Source organism: Tachyglossus aculeatus, chromosome 4 (genome assembly GCF_015852505.1).
Source record: "Tachyglossus aculeatus isolate mTacAcu1 chromosome 4, mTacAcu1.pri, whole genome shotgun sequence".
NCBI lineage: Eukaryota > Metazoa > Chordata > Mammalia > Monotremata > Tachyglossidae > Tachyglossus > Tachyglossus aculeatus.
Genome location: NC_052069.1, coordinates 52,606,016 through 52,625,397, shown reverse-complemented (window position 1 = coordinate 52,625,397; position 19,382 = coordinate 52,606,016). Strand labels below are relative to the sequence as shown.

The 19,382-nt window shown below is 43.0% G+C and overlaps 1 protein-coding gene across 1 annotated transcript in view; it reads left to right on the top strand.

The window, feature by feature from the left end:
• Positions 1-19,382, top strand: part of DPYD (dihydropyrimidine dehydrogenase) — an 884,509-nt gene that overhangs the window by 162,946 nt on the left and 702,181 nt on the right. The gene's annotated exons all lie outside the window — the stretch shown is intronic.

Sequence of the window (19,382 nt, the reverse complement as noted above, 5' to 3'; positions counted from 1 at the left end):
ATAGCCTAGAGTACTATAATTTATGTGTGTATATATCTATAATTCTATTTATTCATAGTGATGCTATTGATGCCTGTTTACTTGTTTTGATGTCTGTCTCTCCCCTTCTAGACTGTAAGCCCATTAGCACTTCATGCACTTCCATTCATTAGTACCCTTTGTAGGAGAGAATGGTAGACACAAGAGCGAGATTATCTCTTTATTGCTGAATTGTACTTTCCAAACACTTAGTACAGTGCTCTGCACACAGTAAGCACTCAATAAATACAACTGAATGAATAGTTAGAATCACTGACCTCAAGGAACTCAGTGTATTCACTTCTGCATTATTCATTATTATTTTGATACATTTATTTGTGGATTACTGGCTTTATTAAAATGCCGCCTCCTCCAAGAGGTATTCCCTGACAAAAACCCTCATTTCAATCAATCAATCAATCATATTTATTGAGCGTTTACTGTGTGCAGCGCACTGTAATAAGCGCTTGGGAAGGACAAGTTGGCAACATATAGAGACGGTCCCTACCCAACAGTGGGCTCACAGTCTACAAGGGGGAGACAGAGAACAAAACAAAACATATTAACAAAATAAAAATAAATAGAATAGTTATGTACAAGTAAAATAGAGTAATAAATACGTACGAACATATATACATATATACAGGTGCTGTGGGGAAGGGAAGGAGGTAAGACGGGGGGATGGAGAGGGGGACGAGGGGGAGAGGAAAGAAGGGGCTCAGTCTGGGAAGGCCTCCTGGAGGAGGTGAGCTCTCAGCAGGGCCTTGAAGGGAGGAAGAGAGCTAGCTTGGCGGATGGGCAGAGGGAGGGCATTCCAGGCCCGGGGGATGACGTGGGCCGGGGGTCGACGGCGGGACAGGCGAGAACGAGACACGGTGAGGAGATTAGCGGCAGAGGAGCGGAGGGTGTGGGTTGGGCAATCCGGGCAGTGGCGTGAAGTATGGATTGAAGTGGGGAGAGACAAGAGGATGGGAGATCGGAGAGGAGGCTGATACAGTAGTCCAGACAGGATAGGATGAGGGCTTGAATGAGCAGGGTAGTGGTTTGGATGGAGAGGAAAGGGCGGATCTTGGCAATGTTGCGGAGCTGAGACCGGCAGGTTTTGTTGATGGCTTGGATGTGAGGGGTGAACGAGAGAGCGGAGTCGAGGATGACACCAAGGGTGCAGGCTTGTGAGACGGGAAGGATGGTAATGCCGTCAACAGTGATGGGAAAGTCAGGGAGAGGGCAGGGTTTGGGAGGGAAGACAAGGAGTTGAGTCTTGGACATGTTGAGTTTTAGGTGGCGGGCAGACATCCAGATGTCCTGAAGGCAGGAGGAGATGGGAGCCTGGAAGGAGGGGGAGAGAGCAGGGGCAGAGATGTAGATTTGGGTGTCATAAGCGTAGAGATGATAGTTGAAGCCGTGGGATCGAATGAGGTCACCAAGGGAGTGAGTGTAGATCGAGAACAGAAGGGGACCAAGAACTGAACCTTGAGGAAACCCCACAGTAAGGGGATGGGACGGGGAGGAAGAGCCTGCAAAAGACACTGAGAATGAACGACCAGAGAGATGAGGAGAACTAGGAGAGGACGGAATCTGTGAGGCCAAGGTTGAATAGCGTATTGAGGAGAAGGGGGTGGTCCACAGTGTCGAAGGCAGCTGAGAGGTCGAGGAGGATTAGGATGGAGTATGAGCTGTTGGATTTGGCAAGCAGGAGGTCATTGGTGACCTTTGAAAGGGCAGTTTCCATGGAACATAGGGGACGGAAGCCAGAGTGGAGGGGGTCAAGGAGAGAGTTGGTGTTGAGGAATTCGAGGCAGCGCGTGTAGACAACTCGTTCAAGGAGTTTGGAAAGGAATGGTAGGAGGGAGATGGGGCGATAACTAGAAGGCGAGGTGGGGGCACTTGCACTTGGATTTCCACTCTTATTCACTCCTCTCCCAGCCCCACAAGCAGTTATGTACATACATAACTGAGAAGCAGCGTGGCTCAGTGGAAAGAGCCACCTCTGGCTTTGGAGTCAGAGGTCTTGGGTTCAAATCCCAGCTCTGCTAATTGTCAGCTGCGTGACTTTGGGCAAGTCACTTAACTTCTCTTGGCCTCAGTTCCCTCACCTGTAAAATGGGGATTAAGACTGTGAGCCCCCCGTGGGACAACCTGATCACCTTGTAACCTCCTCAGAGCTTAGAACAGTGCTTTGCACATAGTAAGCGCTTAATAAATGCCATCATGTATATAAATATGTATATATAAATTACAGATACGTGTGTGTATATATATATATATATACATATATATATATATACACACACGTATCTGTAATTTATATCAATGTCTGTATCACCCGCTAGACTGTAAGCTTGTTGTGGACACAGAATGTAACTACCAACTCTGTTATATTGTACTCTCCGAAGTGCTTAGTATAGTGCTCTGCAAACAGCAGCTGCTCAATAATTAAGATTGATTGGATTGTTTATGCAATATAATCTTACTTACCATCACAAACTGATGCCAAATTTTGGATGCACAATCCTGCCACCGAAAGTAGCTGAATGTCCAATATTTTATGACGTGATGGATGAAAAGTTTAAATAGAGAGGCTTTTAAGCAGGTACTGATGGGATGAAGCAAAGTGAGGTTGGGGAAGCTGGCCTCATATGCAGTCCTAGGGCCAGTTTACTGCTGGCATGCGCATAGTTACCCGGGAAAAGTATGTCTCTTTCTCCAGCCCTGGGAGCCTGACTAAAGAAATTTAGGAAGGGCACAATAATGTGTAGATTGAAGGCAGGGAAAGCCCTGGAAAGAGTCTCTCTTTGGCACCAGACAAGCACAGAGAAGCAGCATAACCTAATAGAAAGAGTATAGAGCTGGGAGTCAAAGCACCTGGGTTCTAATCTCAACTCTGCCTGCCTGCTTTATAATCTTGGCAGGTCACTTTACCACTCTGTGCTTCTGTTTCTTCATCCTTTAAAGTGGGAATGAAATCCTCTTCCTCCTTAGACTGAGTCCCATGGGCTACAGAGATTATATCCAACCTGATGATCTTGGTTCTACCCCAGCCCTTAGTACAGTACTTGGCGCATAGGAAATCTTAGGTACCATTATTATTACAGAAGAAGAGGGAATTTTAATCACATATCAAGAACATCCCTCCTTGCTCCCCGAAACAAAACCACAACAAAAAACAGAAAAGCCATTAGGTTAGAAATAGCTGCAACCTGATTGAGCGAGTCTCTGCCAACAGTGAGTGGTGTGAAGATACCAGGGACAGGACTGGGATGTGGCAGGATTGCAAGGATAATAATGATAATAATAATAATAATGATAGCATTTATTAAGCGCTTACTATGTGCAAAGTACTGTTCTAAGCACTGGGGAGGTTACAAGGTGATCAGGTTGCCCCCCAGGGGACTCACAGTCTTAATCCCCATTTTACAGATGAGGGAACTGAGGCCCAGAGAAGTTAAGTGACTTGCCCAAAGTCACACAGCTGACAAGTGGTGGAGCTGGAATTTGAACCCACGACCTCTGACTCCAAAGCCCGTGGTCTTTCCACTGAGCCATGCTGCTTCTCTAAAGGATGGAATGCAAATACTTCACTTCAATCCACTTCATTCCATACTTCACGCCGCTGCCTGGATTGTCTTTGCCCAGAAATGCTCTGGGCATGTTACTCCCCTCCTCAAAAATCTCCAGTGGCTACCAATCAACCTACGCATCAGGCAAAAACTCCTCACCCTTGGCTTCAAGGCTGTCCATCACCTCGCCCCCTCCTATCTCACCTCCCTTCTTCTCCAGCCCAGCCCGCACCCTCCGCTCCTTTGCCGCTAATCTCCTCAATGGGCCTTGTTCTCGCCTGTCCTGCCGTCGACCCCTGGCCCACATCCTCCCCCTGGCCTGGAATGCCCTCCCTCCTCACATCCGCCAAGCTAGCTCTCTTCCTCCCTTCAATGCCCTACTGAGAGCTCACCTCCTCCAGGAGGCCTTCCCTGACTGAACCCCCTCCTTCCTCTCCCCCTTCTCCCCCTCTCCATTCCTCTGCCTTACCTCCTTCTCCTCTGCACAGCACCTGTATACATGTATATATGTTTGTACATATTTATTACTCTATTTAATTTGTACATATTCTATTTATTTTATTTTGTTAATATGTTTTGTTTTGTTCTGTCTCCCCCTTCTAGACTGTGAGCTCACTGTTGGGTAGGGACCGTCTCTATATGCTGCCAACTTGTACTTCCCAAGTGCTTAGTACAGTGCTCTGCCCACAGTAAGTGCTCAATAAATACAATTGAATGAATGAATGAAAATACTGTGAGGGCAAACATCCAAAGGACAGCCCACAAAATGAACAGCCGAGATGGGAATTAATATTCCAGTGGCTGGAATTTTATGTACGCATGCTCACCTGCTAGCAATTTTCCACATTGCCTGACAGTTAACAAATGGTAACTGGTAAAGTAGAGTAGAGGGGAGTGCTTCAGTGCAGGTGTTAGAACCATTCTGACTTGCTTGTACCCCATATGCATAAAATATGCTGTTCCTAGGTCGGCCCAAAGTTGACTTTCTGACAGGGGCAACAGGATACTTGGAGCAACAGTTTGTTAATAGAGTTCCTTGACAACCGTCTTAATAGTTTTACATATACCATAAGTACATTCCTAACTTTTCCACCACAATACGTAAATGTTCTTCCAAAATCCTTGGGCTAAATCTAGATGGCTACTGGGCAAAAGTCTCAGGGAATCAATCAGTGATACATATTGAGCACTTATTGTGTGTGGAGCGCTGTACTGAGTGTTTAGGAAAGTAACAAGAAAGTTGGTAATCACAATCCCAGCTCTAAACAAGCTTAAAATCTAATGGGGGAGATGGATAGTATCAGAAATTACAGATAGAAGAAATAATAGAATGTAAATATAAGGATAAAGACCTTCTCTGACTAAACCTTCATTTCTTTTCTCACTCCCTTCTGTCACCCTGATTTGCTCCCTTTAGTCACCGTGTAAAATATTTATATTAATGCCCGTCTACCCCTCTAGACCGTAAGCTCGTTGTGGGTAGGGAATGTGTCTACTAACTCTGTAGACTCTCCGAAGCCCTCAGAACAATGCTCACTGTTAAAAATATGATTGATAATTAATATGAAAGTGCAACCGTATAAGTGACATAGAAGAGAGGGAGAAAAAGGTGGAAAAATAAGGGTTACTGAAACAATCTTGGAAGATAAATGACTTTTAGAAGTTTTAAGATGGGAAGAATGGTGGTCTGCTTGGGGAGATCAGGAAGATGTGGTTGGAATTCTGGAAGCCATGAGAGGGTGACAGGAAAGCTGCTGGAAATAGGGGAGGGTGGTTGTGAGATATGCAGTTGAAGGATTTGCACTGTAAGTTAAATTGATCAGTCAGACTCCAGTCATGATTTGGGGGCTGGTTCTAGGAAGGATCCAACTCATTGCATGTAACTTTGTAGAAAATGCACCCCATTATACAGTCATTCATGAAACATCTGAAAACCGCATCTTTCAAGAATGTAACCTAGCTCAAAATCATTCACTCATATCCCCAAATAGAACATTATAAAGAAATCAGAGGTCTAAGACTTCATTTTGATCTTAATTATCTAGCTATTTCAGGCTAATGAATCATTTTCTTTTAAATATCTGGAAAATTTAGGCCAAACTGTATACTGAGGCCCAAGTGGTGTAATTTGTGTTTGTGTTCACATGGCACATTTAACCAATGACAGTGTGTGCATTGCTTGCACGTTTTCAAATGGGAGGAATTTTGAAATTTTCCCGTTTCCCAGTTCTGTTTTAGGCCTGGGGGTAAAGCAATGCCCTGGGAATCTTAGTACAATGCTCAAGCACTTAGTACAGTGCTCTGCAGTCAGTCATATTTAATGAGCACTTACTGTGTGCAGGGCACTGTACTAAGCACTTGGGAGAGCACACTGTAACAAGTACACAGTAAACACCCAATAAATATGACTGATTGACTGAATCAGGGGAACTGGGTTCTGATTTTGGTTCTACCTTTTGCTAACAATGGGGGAAAACTGTTCCATGGTTTTTTTAATTGTGTTGCACCCTTGCTCCCCTACTCTCTCGTTGCACTCTTTGTCCTAACTGGAACAGGACTGACAGGAATGAAAGTACAAAACACTGGTTCTGTAAACACCACTTTTTCCCCTGGTCGAAGCTCATCTACAGTTACTGACACACCATTACATTTAACATAGCTTTCTCCATGCATGCTTTTTTTTTTATTGTTTTTTTTTTAGGCCAAAATATTTTCTAAGCATATTTGGAATCTTTATTTCTACTTTAAGGTTGCCTTATCGCTTACAAATGTAAGACTTTCATTGTGCCATACGGATAATTTAAATTTGCTCCACTTTAAAATAGTTCCAAAAAAGTAGTCCGTGTTTTTTGTATATCTTGCTGGTTTTCTTTTTAAGAAAATGCAGGCCCAGGACCTGAATAAAGACCCATATTTTAATTATTTTTGCCATTCAACTGCAACATTTCACCAGAGAGATAACGATCTGTTAGTGGAGTACTTCTACCTTAAGCAAGGCTTTTCATCAGTGATTTACCATGCTATTTGTGTATAGATAGAAGCATTTCCCACACCCCTTGTATAATCAGGCTACTGCTGCCCATTTTACTGCCAAACATTCTTTCTCTACAGTAGCATAATACTGTTACCAAGGGAACTGCTTATGGATGACACATACAGTGGTGCCACAGATTAATTTCACAGTTATCAGGATTTAGGGTGATAACTGTATTGCGAGTTACTGTGAAATTACCATTGTTCCCATGGAGTTACAGTGTAATTATTACTTTTGTGGTAAGTATGAAAATAACTCATGTCACCATCCTGTGATAAGACATCCTTTCCCATCTTCCCTGGCTCAGTACCTCCCAGCTCTTTAAAGAAACTGAACATAAGATGCTGATGAGTTTTTATATTTTGGTCTGCTGGAAATCGATGCATCTGATATTACCGCGTTACTGAGGTAGGGCAATAGCTCAGTCCAGAAGAATCCAAATCAGCAACAAAATAGAAAAGAAAAAAAAAGTCCTTCTGTTAATTGTATTTACTGAGCACGTATTGTGGGCACAGTGTGATACTACGTGCTTCGGAGAGTCTAGAGCGATACAGTTAGTTGACACAATCCCTGTCCACAATGAACTAGCAATCTAGAGGGGAACCCAAAAATTGATATAAATTATAGATGCGGGGGGGAAAAGGCAGATTAAGCAGAGTGGTTTGTGGAAAGAGCAAGAGAGCAAGGGCCTAGGTGTCAGAAGACCTAAATCTTAACCCCCACTCCAGCACTTGTCTGCTCTATAACCTTGGGCAAGTCAGAGAAGCAGCATGGCATAGTGGTTAGAGCATGGGCTGGGGATTCAGGTCATGGGTTCTAATCCCTGCTGTACCATTTATCTGCTGTGTAACCTCGGGCAAATCACTTCACTTAGAAAAATGGTGTAGCTCAGTGGAAAGAGCCCGGGCTTGGGAGTCAGAGGTCGTGTGTTCTAATCGTGGCTCCGCCACTTGTCAGCTGTGTGACTTTGGGCAAGTCACTTCACTTCTCTGTGCTTGTTAACTCATCTGTAAAATGGGGATTAAGATTGTGAGCCCCATGTGGGACAACCTGATCGCCTTGCATCGCCCCAGCACTTAGAACAGTGCTTTGCACATAGTAAGTGCTTAACAAATGCCATCATCATTATTATTATTATTATTCTCTGTGATCACTTCAATTCTTTGTGATTACCTCATCCATAAAGTGGGAATTTAGTCAGTGAGTCAAACGTGGGGCAGGGACAGTGTCCAACCCAATTTGCATGTATCCACCTCAGCGCTAAGTACAGTACCTGGCACATAGTAAGCACTTAAGAAGTACCACAGTTATTATTATTAATAACTTCTCTGTCAGTTTTCTCAACTGTAAAATGGGGATTGAACAATGTTCTCTATTCTACTGAGAAAGCAGCACGGCTCAGTGGAAAGGCTTGGGAGTCAGAGGATGTGGGTTCTAATCCTGCCTCCATCACTAGCCAGCTGTGTGACTTCGGGCAAATCACTTAACTTCTCTGTGCTTATTACCTCATCTGTAAAATGGGGATTAAGACTGTGAGCCCCAAGTGGGACAACCTGATTACTTTCCATCCCTCCCAGCACTTAGAACAGTGCTTGGCACATAGTAAGCCCATAACAAATACGATTATTATTATTATTCTACTTAGACTATGAGTCTCATGAGGGACAGAGACTGTGCCTGACACGATTACCTTCTTTCTACCCTAATGCTTAGAAATGTGCTTGGTACACAGTAAGCACTTAACAAATACCATTATTATTATGGGTACATGAGTTCAATGGGCTTGGGTGAAAATCAAAGTGCTTAAGGGATATATAGCCAAGAACATAGGTGATGTAGAAAGTAGGGTGAAGAGGATGGAGAAGTGAAGGCTTGGTTAGAGGAGGCCACTTGCAGACGGTGGGATTATAGTAGGCTTTGAAGGTGAGGAGAGTGGTTGACTGTTGGATTTGAAGCAGAAGGGAATTCCAGGCTAGAGACAGGACACTGGCAAGGATCTGGCAGAGAGAAAGATAAGACCAAATTACAGTGTGTAGGTTGGTGTTACAGGAATGTAGTGTGGGAAGATTGCCAAGGTAAGATAGGAGGGGGAGAACTGATTGAGCCTTTATAATTAATGGTAAGGAACTTCTGTTTGATACAGGTGTGGATGGGCAACTGTTGGAGGCTTGTGAGGAGGTGTGGACTGAACTTTTTTTAGAAAAATGATCCGGAAAGTAGTGTGAAGTATGGACTGGAGAAGGGAGAGGGAGGAGGCAGGAGGGTCAGCAAGGAGGTTGAGGCAGTGATCAGCAGTAATCAGTAATCAGCCGTAATCAGTAGAGAAGCAGCGTGGCTCATTGGAAAGAGGCCTGGCTTGGGAATCAGAGGTCATGGGTTCTAATTCCAGCTCCCCCACATGTCTGCTGTGTATCCTTGGACAAGTCACTTCACTTCTCTGAGCCTCAGTTCCCTCATCTGTAAAATGGGGATTAAGACTGTGAGCCCCAGTGGGACAACCCGATCATCTTGTACCCCACCCAGCGCTTAGAACAGTGCTTTGCACATAGCGCTTAACAAATGCCATCATTATTATATTATTATTAATCAAGTTAGTATATAAGTGTGTGGATCAGCAGGGTAGTTGGATGGACAGGAGTGAATTCTAGTGCGGCTGTGAAGGTAGAAGTGACAGTTTAGAGACCACGTCACCGGTGAGACTGTATTATTGTGACTTTGAGAGAGAATCCCTTGTACACTTGGTCCATGAAAACGGAGTAATTGTTATCCGGCCCCTTGCCATGTAGATGAGTGTTGCTAGACACCGAAGTGCCTGACTGATTTTGCAGTAGTGGTGATGGTTTGCATGGAGCCATCCACACACTCTCTCATCTTGTCCCTCTGAGCCCTCCAGCAGCATCTACTGTAAGATACCTAGTACAAAAAGCAGATTTTGTACATTGGTGCAGAACAGAATAAATTAAAAATAAATTATTGCATTTGGTACGCTCTTACTATCTGCCAAACAGTCATTGTACTGAGCACTGGGGTAGATACAAAATAATCAGATTAGACACAGTCCCTGTCCTACATGGGGCTCACAGAGTAAGTAGGAGGGAGTAGGAAATTGAGGCACGTAGACGTGAAGTGACTTGCCCAAGGTCACACAGCATCCAAGTGGAAGAGCTAGGATTAGAACTCAGGTCTTCTAACACCCCAGGCCTTTTCTCTTTCCACTAGACATGCTGCTTCTCTTGTGGTTTCAAGATGTCTGAGACCTCCAGTTCTACAGACACCTTCCTTTTTTTACCCAATCTGTAAGCCATCATTGAGCGTATCTTTATTTGCTTGTAAAAATCAGGGAAATAGAACTATAAAAGAGAACTGCACAATCATCCTTATAAGCAAACAGGACCTGTAAAACAACTGCTCAGCTACGCACCATACAATATAGAAGTAACTCTTGTAGATCTTGGAAATGTAGGGTAGGAAAAGAAGAAAAATGTCCAGTATGTAACACAAAACCTGGTAAGCAAGGATAGTAGTAATTGTCATATTAAGGTTTGTGCCTATTGCTTAGTATGCATCAAGCCCTGTTTTAAACTCAGGGGTTGATAAAAGATAATCGGCTTGGGCACAGTCCCTGTCCCACATTAGGCTCACACTCTAAGTAGAAGGGAGGACAAGTCTTTACCACTTTACAGATGAGGAAATTGAGATGTAAAAAAGTTAAGTGACTTGCCAAAGATGTCACAACAAGTGAGGAGAAGGGAACTAGCTGATTGAGCTCTTTAAAGCTAACTGTAAGGAGCTGGACATGGAGCTGAAACACACAGTTAAAGCAATCTTTATAGCCTTTCCCATTGGTAATCTTATCCTGCTATTGTTTCTTTTTAATGGTATTTACTAAGCACTTATTAGGTGTCAGGCATTGTACTAAGCTCTGGGGTGTATTCAAGATCATCAGGTTGGACACAGTCCCTGTCCCACATGGGACCCACAGTCTTAATCCCCATTTTAAAGATGAGGCAACTGGGGCATTCATTCATTCAATCATATTTATTGAGCACTTACTGTGTGCAGAGCACTGTACTAAACACTTGGAAAGTACAATTCAGCAACAGAGACAGTCCCTTCCCACAATGGGCTCACAGTCTAGAAGGGGGAAGACATTCATTCATTCATTCAATTGTATTTATTGAGCGCGTACTGTGTGCAGAGCACTGTACTAAGTGCTTGGGAAGTACAAGTTGGCAACATACAGAGACAGTCCCTACCCAACAACGGGCTTCAAATAAATAAATAGGCATCAGTAGCATCAATATAAGTAAAGAGAATAATATATATATGCACATCATTGACGTAATTAAATAGAATTATAAATATGTACATGTATACACAATTGCTGTGGGGCTGGGAGGGGGGTAGTACAAAGGGAGTGAGTTGGGGCGATGGGGAGGGAAGGGGGAGCAGAGGAAAAGGGGGACTTAGTTGGGAAGGCCTCCTGGAGGAAGTGAGCCTTCAATAGACACAGAGAAGTTAAGTGACTTGTCGGAGGTCACACGGCAAAGAAGATGCGGACCTGGGATTAGAATCCAGGTCACGACTACCATTCTTATGCTCTTCCCTCTAGTTCAAGCTGCTTCTCAAATAGTTCACAGTACTGTGGTAGAAAAATGATCATTGTGTGTTTGAGGAGAGCAAAGGATACAATGCCTGTTGTCCGCCAGCGGACTTGGCATGACTGACTCCGTTTTGTGCAGCGGTAGCCACCTTCCTCCTTTACTGCTCTATCTAAACTCATGTCTCCGAATCGTTTTTCCTATTTGCGTCACCACCTTGGGTTCTCCAACCCTGCGGCCGATTTACACAGGTTAACCGATTTTGCACCCTACTTGTCGATAACAATGCCCATCACTAGATCTCAGGAGGTCAGCTTGTGTGAATGCCCACTAGTTGTACCTCCCTGTGGCCTGTTATCGAGCATCTCATTTTCTGTTTCACAAACCATTAATGAGGGTGGTTTTCTTTTTTCCTGGAAATGAAAATTAGCTTCAAACTATCCTCAAGAAGGAAGACTAAGATACCTTGTACTCATTGATTAAGCCTCGTCTTCGTGAAAATAATGTCCTTTTTTTGGCTTAAAGCACAGGGCAGAGGCGGGAGATCTGGTTTGGAGCCCTTGGCTCTTTACAGACCTTCTAAATTACCTTGGACAAGTCACTTAACCTTTCTGTGCCTAGGTTTTCTGTTTCATAAAGTAGGTTTGTTAGGGAAGTAGCGTGGCCAGCTTATATTTGAAAATAAGTTGCAATTGTATTCAGTCGTGCACAGTACACACCCTAAGCTGCATTTTATAACATGTAGTAATGTTGTATACAGCTGATCCATAACTTTTGATAGTTGTTATTTGTAGATTTTTAATTGGTGAGTCCCCTACGGGACAGGGTCCTTGTCTAATTCCCATCTTTGTATTCTTTCCCAGCACTTAGGTGCTCCACAAACAGTAAGTTTTTAAGAAAGATCATTACCACAGTGGCATTTATTGAACACTTTATAATAATAATAATAATAATGGCATGTATTCAGCACTTACTATGTGCAAAGCACTGTTCTAAGTGCTGGGGAGGTTACAAGGTGATCAGGTTGTCCCACGGAGGGCTCACAGTCTTAATCCCCATTTTACAGATGAGGTAACTGAGGCACAGAGAAGTTGTGACTTGCCCAAAGTCACACAGCTGACAAGAGGCGGAGCTGGGATTTGAACACATGACCTCTGACTCCAAAACCCATGCTCTTTCCACTGAGCCACGCTGCTTCATGAGTACCAGGTAGTTGGAAGCATGCCAAAAGATGCAAGACTGACATTCCCTGCATCCGATTGATTTACAATCTACTAAGTGAGAGAGACAATTTTATTTGCAAATAGGATCAGGAGACACAGGATGTAAAAAAAAAAAAAATTCAGATACATCAGCATAATTTAGTGGCTAGAGTACGGGCTTGTGAACCAGAAGATCCTGGCTCCACCACTTGTCTGCCCTGTGGCCTTGGGCAAGTCAGTTCACTTCTCTGTGCCTGTTACCTCATCTGTAAAATGTGGATTAAGACTTCAAGCCCCATGAGGGAAAGGGACTATGTCCAACCCAAGCTATGTCCACCCCAATGCCTGGCACATAATAAGTGTTTAACAAATGCCATAATATAATAATTATTATTATATCGGGATAAAATAGCTGAATAAATATTTAAATCAGTGAACAAATAAATATACATATTGCTGAGGACAGGAACAGGATACATAAATACTGACGGTGTGTGTTGGGTTGGCACAACTGGTTAATTGTGAATTAGACGTTCTGGAGGAGGTGGAAATTTAGAAGGGCTTTGAGTTGGAAAGAACTGTGGTCTGGTGAATAGGGTGGGTGTGTTGAAGCGAAGACTGTGAGCTGTGGCATAGAGAAGAGAGTCAATATGTAAGATGCGGAAATCAGGCAGAGGCCAGGTAATAGTAAGGAGTTTATTTCTGTCTGCCTCGGAGAGAGATGGGTATTCATTGGAAGTTATCGAGATGACAGATGTGTCCTGGGCAGTGATTCGAGAAGATGATCCGTGCAGTGACATGTATTATAGACTGAAGGGTTGAGGCAGAGGTAAAAATAAATTGGAACCATCCAAATCACTACACCAGTGAAACAAGTGCTAGTGTTGCTGTTCGAGTTTGTGCTGGGCTCCCCGTCTCCTGCCTCTTCCTCCTCTGATCTATACTACATGCTGCTGCATGGATGCTTTAACTGAAATACTTGTCAGTCCCCCTTTCTCTTCAAAACACTCCACTGTGTCCCTTCACAACAAAAGAAGGCTCCCTTACAATTGGCTTTAAGGCTATTTACCTACCATCTGGCCTCACCTTATCTGTTCTCTTCACCTTCTATTCTCCAACTTGCTGTCTTTTTTTTCCTCTGAAGCAAACCTAGCTGTACCTTATTCTTGACTCTCCTGTCTCCTGTCCTTCACTCATGCCATTACCCCAACTTGGAACTCCCGCCTTTCAGACCTTTCTACATCAGATGGACCACAGCTTGCTCCACAAGTGAATTCCTTGTAAAAATCCCACTTCTTCCAAAGAGCTTTCTATTTATTTTGTTAATGATGTGCATGTAGCATCATTTCTATTTATTCTGATGACTTGACACCTGTCCACATGTTTTGTTTTGTTGTCTGTCTCCCCCTTCTAGACTGTGAGCCTGTGGCTGGGTAGGGACTGTCTCTATATGTTGCCAACTTGTACTTCCCAAGCGCTTAGTACAGTACTCTGCACACAGTAGGTGCTCAATAATATGATTGAATGAATAAATGATACATTTCTTAGTGCCCTGAGCAAAATCATCGTTTTGGACATCTCTAGCACTTTATTAATAATAATAATAATGATAGTATTCGCAAGCTCTTGTCTGCCGTATTCCCTCATGATGTATCAAGCACTGTACTAAGAGCTAAGGTAGATAAAAGAAAATCAGGCTGGACACTGTCAATCCCACTTGGTACTCACAGTCTGAGGAAGAACAGGTATTTACCCCCCATTTTACGGATGAGGTAATTGAGGCATAGGGAAGTTAACTTGTCCAAGGTCACACAGCAGGCAAATGGCAGAGCGAGAATTCGAATCCAGGTCCTCTGACTCAGCGGCCTGTGCTCATTATGGGCAAGGAATGTGTCTACCAACTCTGGTATATTGTGCTCTCCAAACACTTAGTATAGTGCTCTGCACACAGTAAATGTTCAATAAATGTGACTGATTTTCAACTAGGCAATGCTGCTTCTGAACATATGCGCACCCATCTAACTGTGTTCATCTCATTTATTCTTCATCTCTCCAGTTGTAAATGTTTGCAAGTTTGCTCTGAGTGTAATGCTACTTCATTAGTCTGTTCTTATGGAAGACTAGTAGAGCACACTGCATCAAATATGCCCTTTCCTCTCCATCCAAACCACTACAACATTAGTACAATCACTCATCCTATCCCGACTAGATTACTGCATCAGCCTCCTCTCTGATCTCCCATCCTCCTGTCTCTCCCCTCTTCAATCCACACTTCACGCCACTGCCCAGATTGTCGTTGTCCAGAAATGCTCTGAGCATGTTACTCCCCTCCTCAAAAATCTCCAGTGGCTACCAATCAACCTACACATCAGGAAGAAACTCCTCACCCTCGGCTTCAAGGCTGTCCATCACCTCGCCCCCTCCTACCTCATCTCCCTTCTCTCCTTCTACAGCCCGGCCCGCACCCTCCACTCCTCTGCCGCTAATCTCCTCACCGTGCCTCGTTCTCGCCTGTCCCGCTGTCGACCCCCGGCCCACGTCCTGCCCCTGGCCTGGAATGCCCTCCCTCCCCACATCCGCCAAGCTAGCTCTCTTCCTCCCTTCAAGGCCCTACTGAGAGCTCACCTCCTCCAGAAGGCCTTCCCAGACTGAGCCCCCTCCTTCCTCTCCCCCTCCTCCCCCTCTCCATCCCCCCACCTTACCTCCTTCCCCTCCCCACAGCACCTGTATATATGTATGTATGTTTGTATGTATTACTCTATTCATTTTACTTGTACATATTTATTTATTTTATTTTGTTAATATGTTTTGTTTTGTTCTCTGTCTCCCCCTTCTAGACTGTGAGCCCACTGTTGGGTAGGGGCTGTCTCTATATGCTGCCAACTTGTACTTCCCAAGCGCTTAGTACAGTGCTCTGCACACAGTAAGCGCTCAATAAATATGATTGAGTGAATGAATGAATCAAATGGGTGCTCAATAAGTGCCACTGCTACAGCTGATCCTGGTTTGTACTGCTAGCTATATTGCTATCATAGTCCCTCTGGCTCCTTGAAAAACCGAGCCCTGTATATGATGTCAACCAGGTGTATTTATTAAGTGCTTACTGTGTGCAGAGCACTGTACTAAGTGCTTGGAAGAATACAACAGAGTTGCTAGACCTGTTCTCTGAGCCCAAGAAGCTTTTATAGTCTAGAGGGAAAATCAACGTAATTAGGGTCAGGCTGATTTTACTAACAACTGCTGCGGCCTTGGTATACGTCCTACCCACCTATACTGTGTTTAGCCTAACACATTCACGTTAACCAGGCAGTTTTAACATTTTTGCAAGCTCCTCTGAACAGTATGAAAAAAAAATATAAATGACCCAAAGATGGAGCATCCCTGATGATCCTATCTGGTCAATGCACCTGTTGCTCTCAAATTGCCATACCCTAGGCTGTGGCGTGCTGAGTGTATGTTCTGTATAGGCACACGTCCCATCGTTCTATAGGATTTTAATTCCATTTCCCCCTCTGTTTTGCCATCATGGTCATTGAGAGAGAAGGGAAAGACCTGTAAAAATTTTTCACAGTGATCCAGTTTTCAAAAACATGTGGTCAGTCTAATGCATACCACACACCAGTGCAACAGCTTGAAACATTTTACTGATGCCTGCTCTGAGCGGGGACAAAATTAGCTACTCACCCCCAACAGTAATTATAGCTGAGTATCCATCTAGGATCTGTCCAGGGGCAAGCTTATTTAATCTTAATCAATGACTTGAATGATTGAATGGAATTGTGCACATTAATTTAATTTATGTTTAACACCAAGTTGGATGAGTTATCAAACACTTAAGAAGATAGAGCAGAGTGACTGTGACAAATTAGAAAAGCGGTTCATCAAAAGAGGATGAAATTTCTCGAGAGTATGTGTGCTAGGTGTAGCATTCGGTGAGAGAAACCAAATGGGCCAGATTGTGTAGCAGGAAAAAAAATAACGTGGGTGTTGAATGTACTACCAACTACTCTCTCTAGACTGTAAGTTCCTTCTGGGTGGGGAATGGGCATACTAACAGTGTACTATACTCTCCCAAGCACTATTCTAAGCACTCTTCACTCAGTAAACACTGAATAAATATGATTTATTGAGCAATCGATTCTGGAAGTAAGCCAGGTTCAGTTCCAATATAAATAAAGTCTTCCCCTCTAGACTATAACCCTGATGTGGGCAGGGAACATGTTTACCAACTCTGCACGCAGTAAGCGCTCAGTAAATATGATTGAATGAAAGAGAAGACAGTGGTCACTCCCATCTCCCTCCATGCACTCTACCCTCCTCCTGCCATGGAGTATCAAGTCAGGGAGTTCCCCTAGAAGAATCTGGGAGATCTACAGGCAGAGGAGGAGAGACCAACTAGCCTTGTAGTCCTTGGGCAAATGAAACTGCAGTCTTTTACTTGGGGATGGGAGGGATTAAGGGAGGAGGACAGGATTAATGGCCACTTCCTTAGGCAGGTGGGATGGAGGTCTCTGTCACTTGGTTTGACTAGTAGAGAGGAGAAGAATCTAGAGATAAGAAGGATCTCATCCTTCTTTAAAACAGGTAGTAGGAGAAGCAGAGTGACTTTGTACTCTATTATTGTACTCTCTATTTATTACTCTATTTATTTTACTTGTACATATCTATTCTATTTATTTTATTTTGTTAATATGTTTGGTTTTGTTCTCTGTCTCCCCCTCCTAGACTGTGAGCCCACTGTTGGGTAGGGACTGTCTCTATATGTTGCCAACTTGTACTTCCCAAGCGCTTAGTACAGTGCTCTGCACACAGTAAGTGCTCAATAAATACGATTGATTGATTGATTTGTAGGAAGAGCACAGGCTTGGGAGTCAGAGCTATAATCCAAGCTCTGCCACTTCAATCAATAAATCGTATTTATTGAGCTCATACTGTGTGCAGAGCACTGTACTAAGCGCTTGGGAAGTACAAGTTGGCAACATATAGAGACAGTCCCTATCCAACAGTGAGCTCACAGTCTAAAAGCCACTTGTCAGCTGTGTGACTTTGGGCAAGCCACTTAACTCCTCTGTACCTCAATTACCTCATCTGTAAAATGGGAATTAAGACTGGGAGCCCTATGTGGGACAACCTGGTTACCTTGTATCTACCCCAGCACGTAGAACGGTGCTTGACATATAGTAAGTGCTTAAAAATACCGTAATTATTATTTCATAATTATTATATGATGGCAGGGGAAGACCTAGGACACCCAAGCTCCAGCCTGACTTGTGACATCATCATGTTGCTCTGCATGCCTGGCATGACAGGTGTGACATCACAGGTACCTTGGGTAGGATTTTTTTTCTAGCTTCAAGATTGCTACAAACTGAATATAAATTAGCAATCTAGCAGCATTATTAAAGCTGAAAGATTCTGTAATGTATTAATGACATGCACGGTCTGAAAAGTAATCTTTATCTCACACTTGACTTTGATCAAACTCTGATTAGAGTGTTATTTTAGTTTGGATTTCCTCACTGAAAAATGAAGAGACCCTGGGAAGGGCCTAGCGAAGTGAGAAAATACTCTAGGCAATTGAAAGCAGGATCTATGTGAATTAAGAGATTTGGGGCTCTTTTGCCTTGACAAGCAATATTTAGGGTGGCCTTTTATAGATATAAAAGTGCCTAAGTGCAGTGTGTTGTGTCATGAAGAGCAGTTGTTTTAACCTCCACACACATCATGACAAAAAGGAAATGGTCTTAAACATGGTGTGAGAGAATTTTTAAAGGATTTCTTGAATGTACAGGTGAATAAAAATTACAACTGTCATGCAAAGGAACAGGTTGTCTCCCCTAAAGATTAAGTAAAATCTACAACTAGATGGTGGCTTGAATATTTTAGGTGTAATGTTGCCCATGGCAGGTGCTAAACTAAATCCTTAAACTGCTTCCAGTTCTATTGTACTACAATCCTCCCACTGTCATCTCCTGACAAAGCAGTTTCAGAAGAGTAACATTCTTTAAAATGATCATGGTCTAGTGAAGTGTTCAAGAGATTAGGAGGGAGAAGACTGATTTTTCTAGGCCAGCTCTGTCACTGGACTGCTATGTAATCTAAGGTAAATAACTTAACCTTTCTGGTTTTAAGGTGGTAGTTGAGGTGTGGATCAGGTGTTGAAACCTGTTTCTTGCCGAAGTGTTCCAAATTGATCTGTTTCACTATCCAGCATTGAAATCTCACTCATTTCATTTTGCTCCAGAAATGGATGCTTTTTTATGTTTTAGTGCCATATTTGTCAATGTTTTTTATTGTTTTTATGGAGCACATCAGTGAGGAAATGAAGGGTGAGGTTTTATCAATGTTTTCATACTGATGTTATGCATATCTTGACACTTTTCAATAATCTTCTGTATCATTAAACAGAAGGCTCAATTTTCCTCAGTATATATATATATATATATATATATATATATATATATATATATATATATATATACTATTGAGAATGGAAGCTGTGTGGACATTAAAAAAGAAAATTCTTCATGTCATAATGACCTGGCAAGAATCATTTAGAGAGGCAAGGGAATAATGCTTGCAGTGTAAGGAAGTGATGAGATCATTCCTAGTTAGCAGTGTTTGTGTAAAGCAGAGTGACTTTTCCCATTTTCTTTCTTGGTATTTGTCAGGGACGCTGATTTCTTGGGAGCCATCCGGAACAATATCAAAATCTTGATGATAAATTATTTTGAATTGCTTTTCAATCTCATCTTTTATTTCAATACTTTTTTATGGTACTGTTGGGCAACTTACTCTCAGCCCCATGTTGCTTACAATGTGGATATTACTGCTATTCTTTTTTTGCTCAGGAAAAGAGAAATTAGGAATTCAAATCGTACAGGTCCTTAGTCCGTGGGAGGGAGATTTTAGGCCTGGGACCACTGAGGTACTAAGGGTGTCTTACCAACTATGTAATGACCCATAT